This window comes from Parambassis ranga, unplaced genomic scaffold, assembly GCF_900634625.1.
Source record: "Parambassis ranga unplaced genomic scaffold, fParRan2.1 scaffold_22_arrow_ctg1, whole genome shotgun sequence".
Lineage (NCBI taxonomy): Eukaryota > Metazoa > Chordata > Actinopteri > Ambassidae > Parambassis > Parambassis ranga.
In genome coordinates this window covers 4103690-4122133 of record NW_021144778.1, presented here as the reverse complement: position 1 = coordinate 4122133, position 18444 = coordinate 4103690, and the positions used below count along the sequence as shown (strand labels likewise).

Below are 18444 nucleotides of genomic sequence, written 5' to 3'. Positions count from 1 at the left end.
AATGACAGACACAGACAGCAGTATTATTTAAACAAAGTCCATGGTTGGTTCCTGGGGGTCAGGAATCAAGACTCGCTCAATTACAGCACATATAAACTACCTGATCCCAGCTAGCAGGTGCTAATTGTCTAATGATGATGTTGAACATGCTGTCACATGCTGGCCGACATCACTACGTTCACTGTTACTGCTGAAATAATGAAAAATTTTATTTTAAGGAAGAAACGTTCCTGATGTTACTTCCTGGTTTGTACAAAAAAAAACATGTGTGTGTGTGTGTGCATGGGGCAGCTATTTATTATGTTTAATAAAAAGAACAAAGACCTGTTCTATAGGAAAGGTGACCTTAAATGACTTCTGTTATGATCTGCTGCTGTATAGAAAACAGCTGCTCCCTATATAATGGCAGGGAAACACTGGTAAGTGTGGAATATGATGTAACAACAGTAGTTAGTAGTGTGTGAATGTCCCACACAGGGAAGCCTAATGTTTTGTTACTGCACCCTAAGTTAGACTTGCTGAATGTCTGTTGACATGATATTACTGAAAAGCTGATGGTATTTCTATGTTAGAATTCTCTCTATATAGAAAATACATCTCTCTGTGTGCTGTGAACCTTCTGACCCTCTGACCTGCAGATCTCCCTCAACAACACAGTTGTCAAGTGGAGGATGTTCTGGCTGACCAGCAGCTCTGTAACCAGAAGAAGAACTCCATTCTGGACCAGGAGGAACCAGAACCTCCACAGGTTAAAGAGGAACAGCAGGAAGACTGCACCAGTCATGAAGGAGAGCAGCATGTACTGAAAGAGGAGACTGATCCCTCTATAGTAACTGCTGCTTATGATGGACCAGAACCAAACCATGACATGGTTCTCTCTCACAACGCTCCTCAAGGTAAAACGTCTCTAAAATGTCAAACTTGTGGAAAATATTGTCCATAACCAGATTAAAAGTGTTTTTTTTCTTTGTCAGAACCTGAATGTTTGTTATTATTTGTGTTTATTAGAACTTTAATGTTGGTTCAGGTCAGTTGGTTGTTCCAGGTTTTAGATCTTTCCATCAACACATTAGTCAGGGCTCTTGTATGTGTATGTGGGTATGGACTGGCCATCTGGCATTCCGGGTAATGCCCAGTGGACCGGAACACATTTTTGGGTTGGGGATGGCATAATGTAATCAAAGGTTAGGGCTGAAACAAACCAGTATTTTGGTACTCGGATACTTGCCGATTATTTTAGCAATTATTCAAGTACTCGGATCACACGTAAATGTCATAGTTTTCTCATGGAAACGGCTGCAGCGGCATTGCTTCAGTCTAGGGCTGGGCGATAAAAACGATAACGATAATTATCGCAATATAACTTTTTTCAATAACAACATGACAAAAGTTCAATAATGCTCAATAAATGTGTACAAGTTGTGTGACGCTGCACATGTGCATTGCATGCTTGGCTCTCAAGTGCTACATGTGGAGCTGTACAGTCACTTGTAGGAGTGGTGAGAGAAACATTAACGGCATATATTTTGGCTATTTTGTTTTTGTTTGTTGAAATTATACCTAAAGCACTTAGAACTTGCACATGCAGCCACGTTACTTGTGTTTTATAATATTGCCCCTTCGGAGTCGACAAACGCTTACAGTTCAACTTTTTTCTCCGAAAAGAGGACACTTTACGCTTTCTATTAGTATACTCCGCCATGTCTCTGTCCTGTTTACAGGCTGTGTCTATGGGAAAGTCAGTGTCTAATCGGACGATCGAACAAGATCAACATTATTTTGACAAATAAAGAGAAGCTTAACACCACAATTAACCATCTGGTTTCTACAAACTGTTCTCCTCTAAATGTGAAATAAATATAGATTTTACATATCGTGTTAATTATCGATAGTGACTGATATGGAAATAAATGATCATGATAAATTTTTTGCCATATCACTCAGTCCGTCACTCCTCCATACCCGGCGCCAAAACCGTGTGTCTATGTGTCCGACCTGCAAACTGCTCACTCGCGTTTCGAACCCAGGACCTCTTGCACTCAAAACACTGATCATACCGCTGCACCACAAGAGAATCATTCACAATGACATTGGGCAGTCGTCGAATGCTAAATTAGTTGTCAATGAATTTTGCCTTCGAATATTACTTGAGTACTCGAGTAATCATTACAGCCCTAAAAAAAATACATCATAGATATTTTCTATCAACCACAATGGTATTTGAGATGTTAGTATTAGTATTAGTATGAAATAACAATGTTGGTGATACAGCAGTATACCAAAGGGGTACTGGGAAACTCACTCTAAGCTTGAACTGGAAAACTTGAGAGCTCTGCTTTGTGTCCATTTGTTCCTCCAGTTCTCCCTCAACGACATGACTGTAAGGAGGAAGAGATCCTGTCTGACCAGCAGCTCTGTAACCAGGAAAAAAAATCCGGTCTGGACCATTTTGAACCGATTGTCATCCAATACAAAGAAGAGATCAACCATCAGGACCCACTGCTGACACCTGAGATAAAGTTACACAGAGCAGGTATGTGAAACTGCAAACAAGCAGTGATTCCAGTGACTCATGCAGGATCTTACTCAGTTCTGTGCAACGTTTATATTAAGCTCAATGATCAAAACTGTGAAACATGTTTTCTTGTTTCTTCTAACCCTTTAGATCTCACTCACAATTTTAAGGAGAAAGAGCTGATTCTGGCTGACCAGCAGCTCTGTAACCAGAACAGGAACAGCAGCCTGGATTGGGAGGAACCAGAACTCCCACAGGTTAGAAAGGAACCGCATGTTCTCTGCAGCAGTCATGAGGAAGAGCAGCATGAACTGAGAGAGGAGACTGAGCCCTGTATATTGACTGTTGCTAATGAAAGGAACTATGTTGAACTAGAACCAAGCTGTGACAGGATTGTCTCTCACAACTCTCCTCCAGGAAAAAAATCTGTAAAATGTAAACCTGGTAGAAAAGGTGAGAAGCCATTTTCTTGCAGCACATGTGGCAAATGCTTTTGTCGAAATAATAATATAACTATTCACATGAGAACCCACACAGGTGAGAAACCACATTCTTGCAAAACATGTGGCAAGTGTTTTAGCCAATATAACAATTTAACTACTCACATGAGAACCCACACAGGTGAAAAGCCATTTTCTTGCAGCACATGTGGCAAATGCTTTTGTCGAAATCATGATTTAACTATTCACATGAGAACCCACACAGGTGAGAAACCACATTCTTGCAAAACATGTGGCAAGTGTTTTAGTCAATATAACCATTTAACTACTCACATGAGAACCCACACAGGTGAAAAGCCATTTTCTTGCAAAACATGTGGCAGGTGTTTTAGTCGATATAGCCATTTAACTACTCACATGAGAACCCACACAGGTGAGAAACCATATTCTTGCAAAACGTGTGGGAAATGTTTTACTCAAAATGGTACTTTAACTGCCCACATGAGAACCCACAAAGGTGAGAAACCATTTTCTTGCAAAACATGTGACATGTTTCAGTCATAAAAGTAACTTAAATGTCCATATGAGAACTCACAGATAAGAAGCCATTTTCTTGCAAATTATGGTGGAAATGTCTTAGACAAAATAGTGTTTTAACTGTCCACAAGAGAACCCACACAAATAAATCAAGTGTTTGCCAAACAGGTGTGACCAACTGAACCATTTGTTTGAAAATGTTCCTTGGTAGGTTTTATTTCTGTGTACTATTGAATGTGAACTGACAGCTGACACTGAGATCTGTCATGTTAATTTGTGTGTATGTCGATCATCAGTTCTAACTGTTAGTTCTAGTTCTGATTCTAGTTTTAATTCTAGTTCTTACTGTTAGAACAGTTAGAACTGATGAAGCTGCTTGGATGAGCAGCGAAACATCTTCAAGAAAACTCTACAAGTCCAGACGCCTTGCTTCAATCTTCTCTATGTATGATGACCTGGATGACTGAGAATCTTCATCAACAAAACAGCACAAAAAAACCCAGTCAACTAAAAGCTTGTCTGAATAAAAGTTTTTTCAGCTGGCGTTTAAAAGAATGAACAGACTCAGCCACACGGATAGGGAGGGGCAGAGCGTTCCATAGTCTGGGTGCCACTGCCTGAAAGGATCGGTCTCCCTGGGTTTTAAAGTGGGTTTTTGGAACCTCATGTAGGTGCTGGCAGGAGGATCGAAGAGTGCGTCTAGGGGAGTAACACACCAGCGTGTCTGTGATGTACTGGGGGGCTTGCCTATTTAAAGCTCTGAAAGTTTGTGTTAAAATTTTAAAATCAATTCTGAATTTAATGGGGAGCCAGTGTAAGGAAGATAAATTTGTGGTAATGTGTGACCATCTGTTTGATCCTGTTAAAAGCCTTGCAGCAGCATTCCGAACCAATTTCAGGCGTTTGAGTCCAGAATTGTAAAAAAACAAATAAAAAGTGAATTGAAGTAATCTAAACGAAACCAGACAAAAGCATGGATAATCAGCTCTAGATCTGCATTTGACAACATCGGCCGTAATTTTACCTGTTTATGGTTTAATAATATGAACAATGAGCATTCAAACGTGTTTTTGTGTGGGAGCTTCTTTGATGAAGATCAGAGTGAGTCTTAAATGTTCATATGATTTATCAGATTTGTCAGAATAAATATAAAACAATACAAGTGAATATACACACACACACTGCATACAGGACTATAACATACTATTCAGCCCATTCACCCATGTGAAAATATATACAACATATACAGGTCAAATATTATACAATAAAATTAAACAGCACTGCATAAAGACAGCCTTATCTAGACATGGAGGACAGTGTCAGTCAGTGTTGATCCTAACTGGACAGGCTGATTTCACACAAGTGTGACTGACTTGGAGTTACATTGTTACAAAGATTTCTTCTCGTCATTGTTCTCTTTTTTTCATTCATTAGAGTGCTAACCATTACACCATGGAACCTCCTCTTTACGTAAACCTGCCTGGAAGAGAACCAGAGACATGTCTTGTCCAGATGGTCTGTCTTTCCAGAAACGGAGTCTGTCAGTGGTTAAAATGAGTGAGCTGATGTCCAGGTGTAGAACAAAGGAGCTCCTGCTAGCAGTGGTACAGTTTGTACCTACCAGCTTCAAATGAGACAGAAGTGTCCTCTGAGGACTCACACAGCACTACAGTAGATCCTTACTATAGTCATCCATCTTGTCACATGACCTCACAACACACTGAACTGTTAGTGGGATTTGAACCCACACTATCAACAACAAATTTGGAACACCTTTTCCCCTCTCATTGATCCTCACCAATTATTAACTTCTTATTGATTCTTGTTGTCCATTGATTCATTGATCAATCAGTGACATCATCAATGCAGCAAAGCTGAACTTCATGTGGTTCATTAATGCCAGCCTCTTTTTGGTTGTTGCTGGTCATTAGATGATGAATGACAGAGCTATAAAAGGCTGAACTTTTCTTGCTGAACCTTCTCTTCCCTCCAGCCAACCCTTCATTCAGGTACTTTTACTGCCATAAGCTGTTGGCAAAGATAGGACCACTGTCCTCTATGGACTAGACTGATACCATCAAGGCCACAGCAACAGTAACTGTAATGTGAGGAACTGGGCCTGCTCATCTGACAAAGATTGCTGAAGGTAAACCTGTTTTATATTTATCGACACAACTAATGGAACGACACAATTAATGCTGAACACCAAACTCACATGTATATAACGTCTTTATATGTCTTTAATGTAGTGCTGACTCTGTGGATGAAGGCCCCAGTCGAGCTGCCTACGGCTCCGACACAAAGATGTGCAGGCAGCGTTGGTGAGGTGGTCACCGCAGATACACAGCAGATACATGAGACTGTAAGCAGGTAGGAGACCGGCTACATGTTCTTTTACATGAAAGAGTGGACTGCTGATCGACACACACTTGGCCCGCTGTGAGTGCCACCACGACAAAGATATATTTGGAAGCCACTCATCCAAGTGCTGCAACCTGAAGCTGAGGCTGGACACCATTGGCTGCTTGGGCGAGGAACAGGATGTCAGCCAGCTGGAAAAACAAGCACTGGCTGAAGGACTAAACTTTGCCAAATTGCCGGAGCAGATTCCATTGGTGGAACTTATCATGAGGTGGAGTCCTCAACACACAGTAGAAGAGAGATCCCACTAGCAACTAAGAAACAGATAGTCAGCTACCTACAGAAACTGGAGAGGGATCAAATAATCAGCTGCCAACTCTGCTTCCAGCTTTATCCAGGCCTGTATGGACTCCAAGATACACCAAGGAGTCTCCCTCAGACCCATCATCAGCAGTACAAACTCAGTCACACAGAATGTGGTTAAGCACTTAGCTGACATCCTGACACCACACTGCACTCAGTGTTCGACTAGAACAGCCTTAATGCACCATTCTGATATGGATTGCTTCTGCCTGATATAGACCCTGGTGGGGAATAGTTTATCCATTCCTGATAAGGCTCCCGATGAGACAACACCTCGGCTGCCCCGCAGACGGCGCAGCCCCTGCTGAATGCCTCTTTGTTTATTTGATGTAGCACTATTCCAGGGTGTATCTTTCTGCGCCTCAATCTAACGTCCATTGTGAGCACATTCCCAGGGGCCATGCCGCTCCTGAGTGTGGCCCAGATCCTGTCCCCCCGGAGGCCAGGGAAAACCCTCCTCTACACCTGGTCAGCCGCTGGTGGTCTCCTCTTGTTCCGGACGAAGATGTGATACAACCCTTTTGTGGGGATGTCTTGTAGGTTTTTCTGGTCCTGTCGGGTATAAAACTCACAACAGAGTGGATTAGTTGTTCCTGGCTGCCTTCCCTCCCTCAGCAACCGTAACCAGCGCTGAGGGACAGAGGCAGCCAGTTTATCACATACATCAACAATGTTGCCTTTTCTGAAAACTATTCTCCCCCTCCATAGGATGGCCAGGATCCCCGCAGCTTCTATGCCACCGGCCGGGTCGACAATGTCCCCGAACCGGACTAAGTATCATGACATCATGGGCGACCTGGTTCATGTTAGACCTCCACAGGAAGCTGCTGATGGCTTTGTTAATGTTGCTCTCCTGCTGTGGGGACAGAGGACAAACAGCCAGGACATGATTCATGGTAGACATCATTAGTGAATTGATTACAGTTATTTTTCCCTTTATCCCCAGCTGTCTCTGCTTCCACAGGTTAATTATGTTCTTGATTTTTCCTGGTAAAATGTCCCAATGTTTTTGATTTGCTCTCCCTTCATCTTTCCCCACCCACACCCCCAGTATCTTTATTTCCTCTCCCGCATTCTGAAACCCCCATGTGTTGCGTGTGCTTTGTGCTCCCCCACACATCATTATTTGTGTTTTATTAATATTCATTTTTGCACCCGATGCTTTACAAAAAGAATCTATCGTGCCCATCACCTCATTAACACTATCTTTATCTACCACCGTGGCATTTGTGTCGTCTGCGTACTGCACAATCTTGCAGCACGCAGACTCTCCCACTCTAATCCCTCTAATATTTCGTCTGAGCGCTTCTGCCAGAGGCTCTGTCACCAGGGTGAAGAGCATGGCAGACAGCGGACAGCCCTGTCTGATCGATCTGCTCAGCGGAAACGCGCCCGTGCACGCGCCGTTTATTTTGACGCAGCTGGTGGCTCCGCTGTACAGTGTTTTGATCCAGTTAATGTACCGCTCTCCAAAGCCCAGCCTCTCTAGGACTCGCCATAGAAAGGTGTGCTCCACACGGTCAAAAGCTTTTTCAAAATCTACACTCAATAAAAACCCCCGTTGTGCACATGTGTTTGACCAGGCATCTGACGGCCAGGACAGAGTCAGAAATGTCTCTGCCCGGCACGCCATGTGCCTGTGTCTCACCCACCACCTCCTCAATGACCCTTTCAGCCTGTTTGCTAAAATGTTCGCCATTATTTTATAATCCGTATTCAAAAGACTTATCGGTCTGTAGTTTTCTAGTTTGTTTTATCCCCTTTCTTTTTATACACTATTGTTATTATTCCTTTTGCAAAAGTCTCCGTTCTATTTCGTTGAAATAGGATGGGGGCCAGGTTAGGACTGAACGCTTGGTAAAATTCAGCTGTCAGTCCGTCCCATCCTGGGCTTTTCCCCGTATTCAGTGATTTTATGGCTGTTGTGATTTGTTGTATTGTCAGGTCGGAGTCACAGAAGGCCCTGTCTGCTTCGTCTAGCTTTTTCTCCAGGTAATTTATATTTTTTTCCCTTTCGTCCTGATCTGTTGCTTCAGTTTGAAATAATTTGCTATAGAAATTCTGCGCCGTTTGTAAAATCCCTCCCAGGTCCGTTATTATTTCCCCTCACTGTTTACTATCGATTTTATAAAAGAGTTTTCCTGTTTTCGTTTTCCCAACCCCAGAAAGTAACTTGTAGATTTTTCCCCTTTCACTAGATATTTTGCTTTTGCTCTTATTGCTGCTGCTTTGCATTTGTTGACCGTTAAATTGTGCAATTTTGCCTGCGCTGTTGCGAGTATGATTGTGTTTCGATCCGGATTTTCTTAAATTTTTTTCGTTTCGATTTTTATTATTTCTAATAATTCGTTCTCTTCCTGTTGTTCCTGCCACTTTTTGTTTTTTTTTTATCCTATTTTTTACACCCTCCCACCATTTCAATAAGTCTTCGGTTTCCGTTATTTCATATTTTATTCGTTTAGAAAAGAATTAATCTTTATTTTGAAATGTTCATTTTCTCAGATTTTATTGTTTAGAACCCACAGACCGCCGTTTCTGGGCCTGCCCGCTCCTCTTCAGGTTCAAATCTTTTTTCCACTTTCGCCTCTCCTTTTTTCACCTTTGAGGTTTTGACCCCGATTTTGCGGGGGGGGGGGGGGGGGGGGGGACATGGGTGTGGCCTGCTGAGTGACAGCAGGACAATGATGCTGAGGCCTTAGCTCGGCCATGGTGCCTTCAGGGAACATCGGACGTGTGTCAGTTAAACTCAACATGCGCTATCTATCGTATTGACGTGACTGGCTGCAAAACACTGACACCAGGCAAAGTTGTAGACAGTTACGCATCAAAAGGGAGAATATTAATAATTTGTGGAAGCGATAAGACGCTAAACACATCATGCAGGCCTCCTGGCGGACCCTGTAAGGAACTATCGGCTGGCTGTCAGTCTCTTCCTGCTCTGTGCACCAGAGAAGTAATAAGCGTCAGTGCTGAGTTACAGCAAGAATAAATACATAACATCATCAAACATGGCAATTACTGCAGGTTAGATTTGCTAAAACCAACAAGGGCAGCGATGCTACACAGCCAGTTAGCACTGAATCTTTATTATGACTCTTCAGTGCATTTCCTCTGGTGTTTACAGAGCAGTCTGTGCTCCCTACAGATATTCAGCTACTTCACATCACCAGACACCTACCTGCTCTACTTTAGTCTGAACACCAATCATACTGTATGTAAGACCTGGTCAAGGACAGTGAAGCTCTGTTTATTGACAATATATAAATGTTTATTGTTTACTGATTGACAGGTCAGAATTCAAATCCTGAGCCTGGAGCAGATCCACCAGCTGCTGGAGCTCCGTCTGAACTACGTCTGACCTCTGACCTCCTCACCATGGTCCTCCTGCAGCAGGTGCAGCCAGCTGTTGTTTCTGAGGGAGCTGCAGGCTCAGATGATGCTGTGGACAACCTGGTGACTGCAGCATCCTCATGCTGACACACACAGGCCTGTATAGAAGGAAGGCGCCCCACACCTAGAGCTGGCCTGTTATCTCTTCAGGTTCTAACATGTTTGGTGCTTCTGTTCTTTTTTTGTTGATCATACATGAGAATAAATATCTGTTCACTGAAAAACTGTAACTGTGATTGTTGTCTATTACAGAAAACATTCAGTCTTTGTTATTTTAAAAAGCTGCACAAATAATGAAAACCAGATATGTTGGCAACAGTTTACTGTATTTGGATTTAAATAAAATACATTACATATATATGAACAAAATCAGTGATCATTATTATCACGTGCTGTCCTCAGGCAGGTGAAGACTGGTCTGGTGCAGCTTCTGGCCATAAGGTCACAGAGCTGTGGAGAGAATATCACAATTACACAATGTACAGTAATTACAGCATAAAGAGAGCGTTCAGGCATAAAAAAAATAAATTAAAAAATAAAAAATAAATTCAGGCATGGTCTACGGACTATCCGGACCAGAACTCAATGAGCTGTAAGAGAAAAACAAGGTGAGAGGTGAACTGCGTTATAGGAGGGACCACTGTAATGCAAACATGTGATTTGCTGATTCTGGTGTTTTTAGGTTTTGATTTAAATTCCACAAAATCATTTATTTGCATTCAATTATTTTTGATTGTAACCATATATAATTCATACTTCTGTCTGTGTTCTAAGAGTCTTAAAAATATGTGGTTTCCTTTATATACAGTGGTGCATGTCATGTGACTTTACTTATGCAACAGGTATGATAATGTTCTGTCTCCTCTCATTTCCAGACGTGCAGCCAAAAACATGTGCAGTGATGATATGTGACGGTATCATCATGGTCTCAGAGAGAAGAGCTGAGTGTGTCTGTTCTGATCTTTGTTGTGTCTCTAGTTTCTGCTTGTTGCTCCGTCACCTGCCCTCTGCTGGTGAGCCGCGTCATTACACACAACCTCTGCTGCTGTCAGACTGTATAATAACCACTTCTGATAGGAGCAATATTCACACACCACAGTGTACAACACATTATTTATTTAGTTTCTGATGCACTATGTACAGTTTTCTTACAGACCACTTCTCCCTCCACTCACCTGTGCAATAACTGTTCATATGTAAACTGTTGATGATTCTATTCTATATTTTATTGGTAGTTTATTTTATCATATATATCTTTTCTTAACTTATCCTTTGCTGTCTGTACCTGCTGTTGCAAAAATGCAATTTCCCCATTGTGGGACTAATAAAGGTTTCTTAATCTTAATCTTAAGACTGTCTGGAGGACACACAGAGTGGACATGGGTCACAGAGTGCTGCTGCTGTTTGTGTCTCTGCAGCATGGGCAGCTGCTCCTGCTCCACTCGTCACCGGCTGATTGTTCACACCTGTGATCAGTCATCAGCCAATCCTGCTGCAGCTTCCATCTAGTATATGTGTCCAATGGAAGCTGAGCAACATGTCAGCTACACACATAGAAACACTACACATAGTTTGTCATATAAATAACATGGATTGAATCATGTTGTACAGTCAATGGAAACAAAAAGCACTGAGAGTGGTGCTGGTAGTGCAGCAGTGGGTGGAGGCTGAAGTGCTGCCACCTAGTGTAAATATTTGGTATTAACTCTGACTACATATTCCACCTTTAACTCTCTGCCATGTATACTGTGCCATGTGTGAAGTGATAATAAAATGTGAATGTGAATTTATTGTAAAGAACTTTACTTATTATCCCTGTTATAAGTGAGCAGTGTGTGTGTGTGTTTGATGGAGTGTGTAATGTCTGCTCAGTGTTACTGATGCTGCTGTGTGTGATCTGAAAACTGATCAAACTGTGATGTGTCTGATGCTGACAGAAGAATCAGAGGTCAGACAGTCGGATCCTCCTCTGTGACACCTTTAACATCATATCAGAAATCTGTCTGCTTCTGGTACATGCAGCTGATCACCAGCAGGGGGCTCACTGCTTTGCTGTCACTCAGTGTAACAATGGAACTGTTAGAATGATGGTGCGGCACACACAGGTGTGTGTGGTTGAGGTTAATCAGTGCAACAATGTCAGCTTCTCTCTACAGACTGTGAGAGAAACAGTCTGACTGAAGACAGGAGGAGGCAGAAATGTCACTGTGTGGATGTCAGCTGCCAGAAAACACCACAGAAGAAGAAGAAGAGGCAGAGGAAGAAGAAGAACAGAGAGGGGAAAGTGTTTGTGGTGACGGTGGATTGGAGTAAAGCTCAGCTGCTACAACAGAACAGTTTGTGAACACATGTGTAGCCACCAAAACTACACCTGGTACAACAAAGGATCACAGTGAGTGCAGGACCAAGGAGGCCAGAGAAGTCCTCCTGCAGCCTCTGCTGAGTTTGTTCCTTTTGACCCCCTGTTCTTTGTTCTTGATGATCTTTTTGCAGTGTTTTGCTGATTTATCTATGTAATTATATCATGTGAGGATGTTTTGACATAGCAGATCATCATTTCACTGTGATTCAGATCAAATTCAGATCACAGAAAGGCCTTCCTGTTCTCACTTCAGTGAATGAATTATGGTTTTGTATATTCATTGGTCAACAGTGGTGGAATTGTAACCTTTTAAATGGGATTCTGTTTGGTTACCATAGAAACCACTGAGGAGGCACTGATGGCTGTGGGGCTGTTGGGGTTGCTGCTGCTGAGTGGAGTCGTTCTGGTGGTCATTATGATGGAGATGCTGCAGGGTTCGTTGTGTTGGTGGTTGTGATGGGATGGTGGTCCCTGATAGGGGTGCTGCCGAGTGGGGTCATTGTGGTACAGGTTAGGGGTGTGAAGTGGTCCCTCTCAAACCTGCAGTAGAAAGTCTTGAGGTTGTCAGCAGTGGGGGAGGTCGTCTCCTGTGGTTTGTGATCTCCACACTGATGCATGGTCGTTAGCAGAAAAGCTGTTTTTCAACTCTTCTGAGTATTCCCCTTTTTGCCACCTTGATTTCCTTGGTGAGAGGGTTTCTGGTCTGCCTGTACACTGTCAGAAAAAAGGGTACAACTGAGGTCCATTTTTGTTCCCTAAGGTACAACTGCTGATGATTTACCCTCACAGGTTCCAAGCTGATCCCCATGGTACTTAAATGTACCCTTTTGTGTCAAAAGGGTACATTTAAGATCCAAAATGATCAATGGTCGACATCTTACCATTTTTTCCACAAACAGGGGTACAATGACCAGGTGAAGCTGTCAGTGACAGTTGGGGGACTGTATGGTTTGTGCACCAGAACTGGGAAATTTAGTTTGTTCACACTCTTATTTTTAATCCCAAATTTCCAATATTAATCCTAATTTCCAAAATGTAGGTGATGCAGTTGGACAAAATTTAGTCACACAAAAATAAAATAAAGAAAATCAGTGGTATCACACATTACTAATATTTAAGCTGAACCCAGCTACAGAACCTATTAAAATTTACAGTAAAAAGCCCAAAATGCTAAATATTAAAGGGTTGAATCACAATGATGTGACCAATGACCATGTGACCAATAACGGCTCACACAAGCGCGTTCCTTATGCAGCAGCATATGCACGCGCACCAACAAGAGGTCTTAATCGCCCTCACCAGTTTGCGCTCAAATTCTCTACAGAGGAGCTCCTTCAAAAGCCTCAGGAACGTGGATTAAATGTGACAGAGGAAGAGGCCCAGCGATTCAGAGGTAAGTCAATGTTATCATTTGATTGAGCTGGAAAGTTGTTTTGTTACAGAATTGCTTTATCAATTAGCATTGACCTTGTCTAAAAATGGAATTGGCCTACTAAAGTCAGAAATCAAATCTAGGTTAACATGACCAAAGATATGATTTTGAGGGGGCTTCCGGTTTGGCGGACATGGAGTTGGACGTGTTGTGCTCCAGCTCACATTTTTGACTACCTTTATAACCCACTGGCTTACTTTTCTTCTCGTCAGACCATCTGTTTTTATATATGTATACATAAGTATACCTCCTGACTCTACGCAGTAGTGGGTCGTTTCATCGTTTCGCCACCTAAACCTTCTAAATCGAGTGAAAGGGCCGAGCCTGAGGCCGCCATTAGCAAAGCTGACTTGGTAGCATCACTAGCCGAACACAGGGAAGCTCTGATTTCTGAATTGAACACGTCTTTCAGTAAGATAAATGGGAAGCTGGATGGACTGCAGGACACTGTTAGTGGTCATGGCCAGCGCCTGGTTTCACTCGAAGAAAATGCCGACCTGTTCCAGCTACGTTTGGAAAAGGTTGAAAACTGTTGTGAGGGGCTAAAGGCTGAAAATGACAAATTGAAGTCTAAGCTAACCCAGCTTGAGGGGAGGAATAGGAGGAGCAATGTCCGTCTCGTTGGTCTGCCTGAGGGGATTGAGGTCCACAACCTATGGCCTTTTTCCCAGCTATTACAGGAGGTTTTTGGAAAGGACATTTTCCCTTCTGCACCGGAACTGGACCGTGCACACTGTAGCCTTGCCCACAAACCCGGCCCAGGAGACCGAGCTCGGCCTGTCGTCGTTTGCTTTCATCGGTACCAAAACAAGGAAGTGGTGGTGCGGGAGGCAAATAAAGGGGCGAGCTGAAGAACCAGTCTAACCCGTTTAGGATCTATGAAGACTACAGCCCAGAAGTGTTACTCAAAGAAGGGAATACAGGTCCATAATGGCTACTCTGTACAAGATGGGACTCAAGCCTTCACTGCTGTTTCCTGCGCGGTTCAATATTGTCAAACCTGATGGTACTCGGGTGGCATTGAACTCCGTGGCAGAGGCTGAAAAGTTTATTAAAGACTTTAAAGACTCTCTCTGAATGTCAAGCGTAATCTCATGTAACCGCTACAGCTTCAGGGAGTATCTGGACTGTTTATGCTTAGCGCGTTAGTCTCTTTCTTTCTTTTTTTAATAACGTTTATTACGTGATGGTGAAGGTTTACGTCAAAATCTTCACTGTAACTCCGCAGTGGTGGTTTACCTGTGTGGTGGGTTATTTTGTACCCGTATTTGTTCAGCAGGAAGGGAGTGGGTATTTAGGTAGGTGACAATATGGAAGTGTTACAGTAGGATAAGGGAGGTGTGCTGTATATTTTGGCAGCTAGTTTCACCTGGGCTTTGGGAGGGCGGTTCTGTATCTCACTGTTTCTGCTAAAGAGCCGAGCTTTGTATGTATATTTTTTTTCTATTCCTCCAGCCAGGATAAATTCAAGTAGAATATGTTGACAACAAAATAACATAAAAATGATCAATGTAAATCAAAATTATTAATCTATGGAGGTCTGGATTTGGAACCACACACAAAATAAAAGTGGAAAATCACATCACAGGCTGATCCAACTTGAGTGGAAATTGTCAATGTCAAAATGAGGCTCAGTGTGTGTGACCTCCATGTGCCCTGAGGACCTCCCTGGCATCTCATCCTGGTACCTAATCACAGTCAGGGTACAAATATCTACTCTAAATACTCTACACAATAACTTTGTACAAGTCATACAATTATTTAATTTTAGTGTATTTAATTTTTTCATCATGATGATCTGCAGCTTATAGGTAGTCTGGCAGATAAAAAAGTGTGTTGGGAGGAAACAGTCCAACATGTGGATAACATGGCCAATAATGTAGCAGGTGATATGCTTCTATCTGCTGGATACATAGTATACCTGGGACCCTTTACTGTAAGTTTGTTGTACCTTAGTGTGGCATATTTAAAATGTTTCTCTACAGTATATGTGCATATTTCAATGTATGCCTTTGTCTCTGTCCATGTGCCTGCATAATTGAATATATTTGTGATGGCCACAGCAGCATTTCTTTGTATTTTATTTCAGCGAGAGTACAGGTCAGCCATGGGGACAACAGTGGCGCAGTGGTATAGCAGGGTTGTCTAGTAACCGGAAGGTTGGTGGTTCGATCCCAACTCCTCCCTAGACACTTCACCCTAGCCTGTAGCGCGCCTTGCTAGTCATTGTATGACACTGCTTGGCAGAAGAAGAATTTCCCTAAAATAAAAAAAGCAGTTAAAATAAAAATAAAATAAAAATAATAAAAAAAAACTGTTTCCAACAGAGATTGGGACAATCTCATCAACACCCTTGAAGATCCTGACAAGATCTGCTCAGGTCAGAGGCTCGTCATTGCTGACTTTCAGGGCTGAAGATTTAATTTGGGCTTACTATTTCTGTCCTAGAACTTTATATTTGACAGACTTATTTTTCCTGTTAAGAGGAAACATTTGGGTGCAGGAATTGCTTTTATCCAAGAAACACATTTCGGGAGTTTGGATAATGCTCGTCTTAAATGTGGGTGGGCGGGTCAGCTATTTCACTCAAACTTTCAAGGGAAAGCTCGGGGTGTTGCAATATTGATACATAAGGATGTTTCTTTCACGCCTTCTACAACACTAGCAGACTCAAATGGCCATTATGTTATTGTGACTGGCAAACTCTTTAATCTCAAAGTTATTCTAGCTAATATATATATATATGCTCCAAATTTTGATGACCCACAGTTTTTCTCCCGCATCATTAAATTGATCCCTTGTTTAAATTCACACCTGCGGGGGGAGATTTTAATCTGTGTCTGGACCCAGGGATGGATCGGTCATCGGTTAGGCCTGGTTATCCCATATCAAAATCTGCTAGTTAACTTTATTCCATTGGAGACCAACTCCTTGTTGTTGACACTTTTCAGCTCCTCTCTAACTACCACACAGCTTTACAAAGCTAACAAAGTTCTATTCAGACTCCATCCCAATCCAGAGCAGTTGTTCCACAGTAACACCTGCAGGAGGACGTCATCACCCAGTATGTGACCTGCACTGTGAGCAGACAGGTGTGTGTCTGTCCTCATCAAGTCCAATCAGTATGGGCATCGATCCCGCTACCTCTCGCATGCTAAGCAAGCGCTTTACCATTTGAGCTAATCCCCCATGTACAAAGGGTCAATTGCAAGTCAATCAGATCACACTACACTACATGAAGTGTACTAGTGAAGTATTGGAAGCATCAGACTTTTAATCTGAGGGTCCAGGGTTCAAGTCCCTGTTTGGGCAGAACACTTTGTACTCCCTCTTGCTTGTACACCCCTTCCCTCTCTGTTAATGTGCTTGGACAGAGCTCTGTGAACAGCCAGCCTCTTTGTGCAAGGTGTCAATGGTCGTCTTTTGGGCAACTGTCAAGTCAGCAGTCTTCCTGTGGTTGTGCAGCCTACAGAACTAGACTGAGACCATTTAAAGGCCTTTGCAGGTGTTTTGTTCATTATTTGGTTAGAGTGGCTCCAGGTGTCTTCAATGTTGAACCTTTTCACATATTCTCATTTCCTGACCTACTGAATGTGGGTTTTCCATTAATGCCTACAGCTGGACCAATGCACAGACTGTGGACTTCTCCATAGACTGATCTGTGTAGATAGGACACCAGTATTACTGTCCAAACTGTCTGAAGTTGGAATGTTTATGACACCATCAACTGATGATCCTGTGTCAGGACGTTGACCTTAAAATATGAAACGACGAGGATGGGATTCGAACCCACGCGTGCAGAGCACAACGGATTAGCAGTCCATCACCTTAACCACTCGGCCACCTCGTCTGTCTGATAAACATGTTTTCACGGCTTCGAGCGAAAATAAGCTGCAAAACTTGAATAAGGTCACAGCTTTTGCCTTAAACATAAGCATCTTGACAAACTTTGACAAACATTGAAGGCCAGTTTTTGGAGTAGTTGTTTGGTTTCTCCATTGTACAGATCAGAGCATGCCTCACTGCACTGGACTGCATATATCCAGGGGTGGCAGTAACTATTGTAATTAAGTAGTTTTTCTGGGTACTTGTACTTTATTTTTAAGCCAGTACTTTTACTTGTACTTAAGTACAAATGTAACAAAATAATGTACTTCGCCATTTTTAACATCACAATTCGTTACTGAGTACACTTATTATTTTGAATAATGACCGGCCTTTTCTTAACCAATAAAGATACCAGTTACAAACTGACCAACATGGCCGACATTTGACTGACTGACAGACAGTCCGTCCTATGACAGCCAGGTGCACGGTCACTGAAGGGGACATCTGATTGGACCCTTGGACCTGATATAAAAACCGTGTAGCGCGATTGACGGTCAGACCCTCCTTCATCAGCTTACGAGAGGTAAGACGCGGTTTGCTCCTCCTGCTCGTTGTTAGCTTCCTAGCTTAACATATTCATGCTGATAATGTTGCTACATGTTTAAAAACGTGTCATACATTGGTGTTATTGTGCAGTGTGGAGATAATGTGGATGTGCTGTGTGTATTTGTCCAATAACCTGCTCTGCTGTGAGTCTAATGGTTGGCCTGTTTAACATGTGCTGCTGTTTCAAATGTGCTGAGCTCTGTTGGTGGAATGTTCTGGAACAAATGTCTCTTAAAGCTCTTCTCATGGTGCTGGCTGCTTTTTGGAGGTTATGGTGTGTTTTACAAACTGTGCCGTGCTGGTTTGTACAGACAGGCGTGGCTGCTAGCGTGTGGCTGCTAGCCTGCTAATGGAAAAGTACTGTGGCTTATGGTAATCAGGTGCTAAATGGAGCAGGGCTCATTCATTTTAACACTGAACTGAGAATATAAGCATTGCTTAATATTGCTGAAGCTCTGTAATGATGTGGCAGTTTCATGCTGTCTTCTCTCTGCATATTGCTAATATTAAATTAAATTAATGAAACTTAATTTAGAGAGAGAGAAAGGGAGGGAGAGAAAGGGAGGGAGAGAGGGGGGGAGAGGAGGGAGAGAGAGGAGGAAGAGAGGGG

The 18444-nt window shown here is 42.6% G+C and overlaps 1 non-coding gene across 1 annotated transcript; it reads right to left on the bottom strand.

The window, feature by feature from the left end:
- Window positions 1-17168: 17168 nt before the first annotated feature.
- trnas-gcu (transfer RNA serine (anticodon GCU)) lies at window positions 17169-17250 on the bottom strand. Its single transcript has one exon. It is a non-coding gene; the product is annotated as a tRNA-Ser (tRNA).
- Between the last annotated feature and the right edge of the window lie 1194 nt (window positions 17251-18444).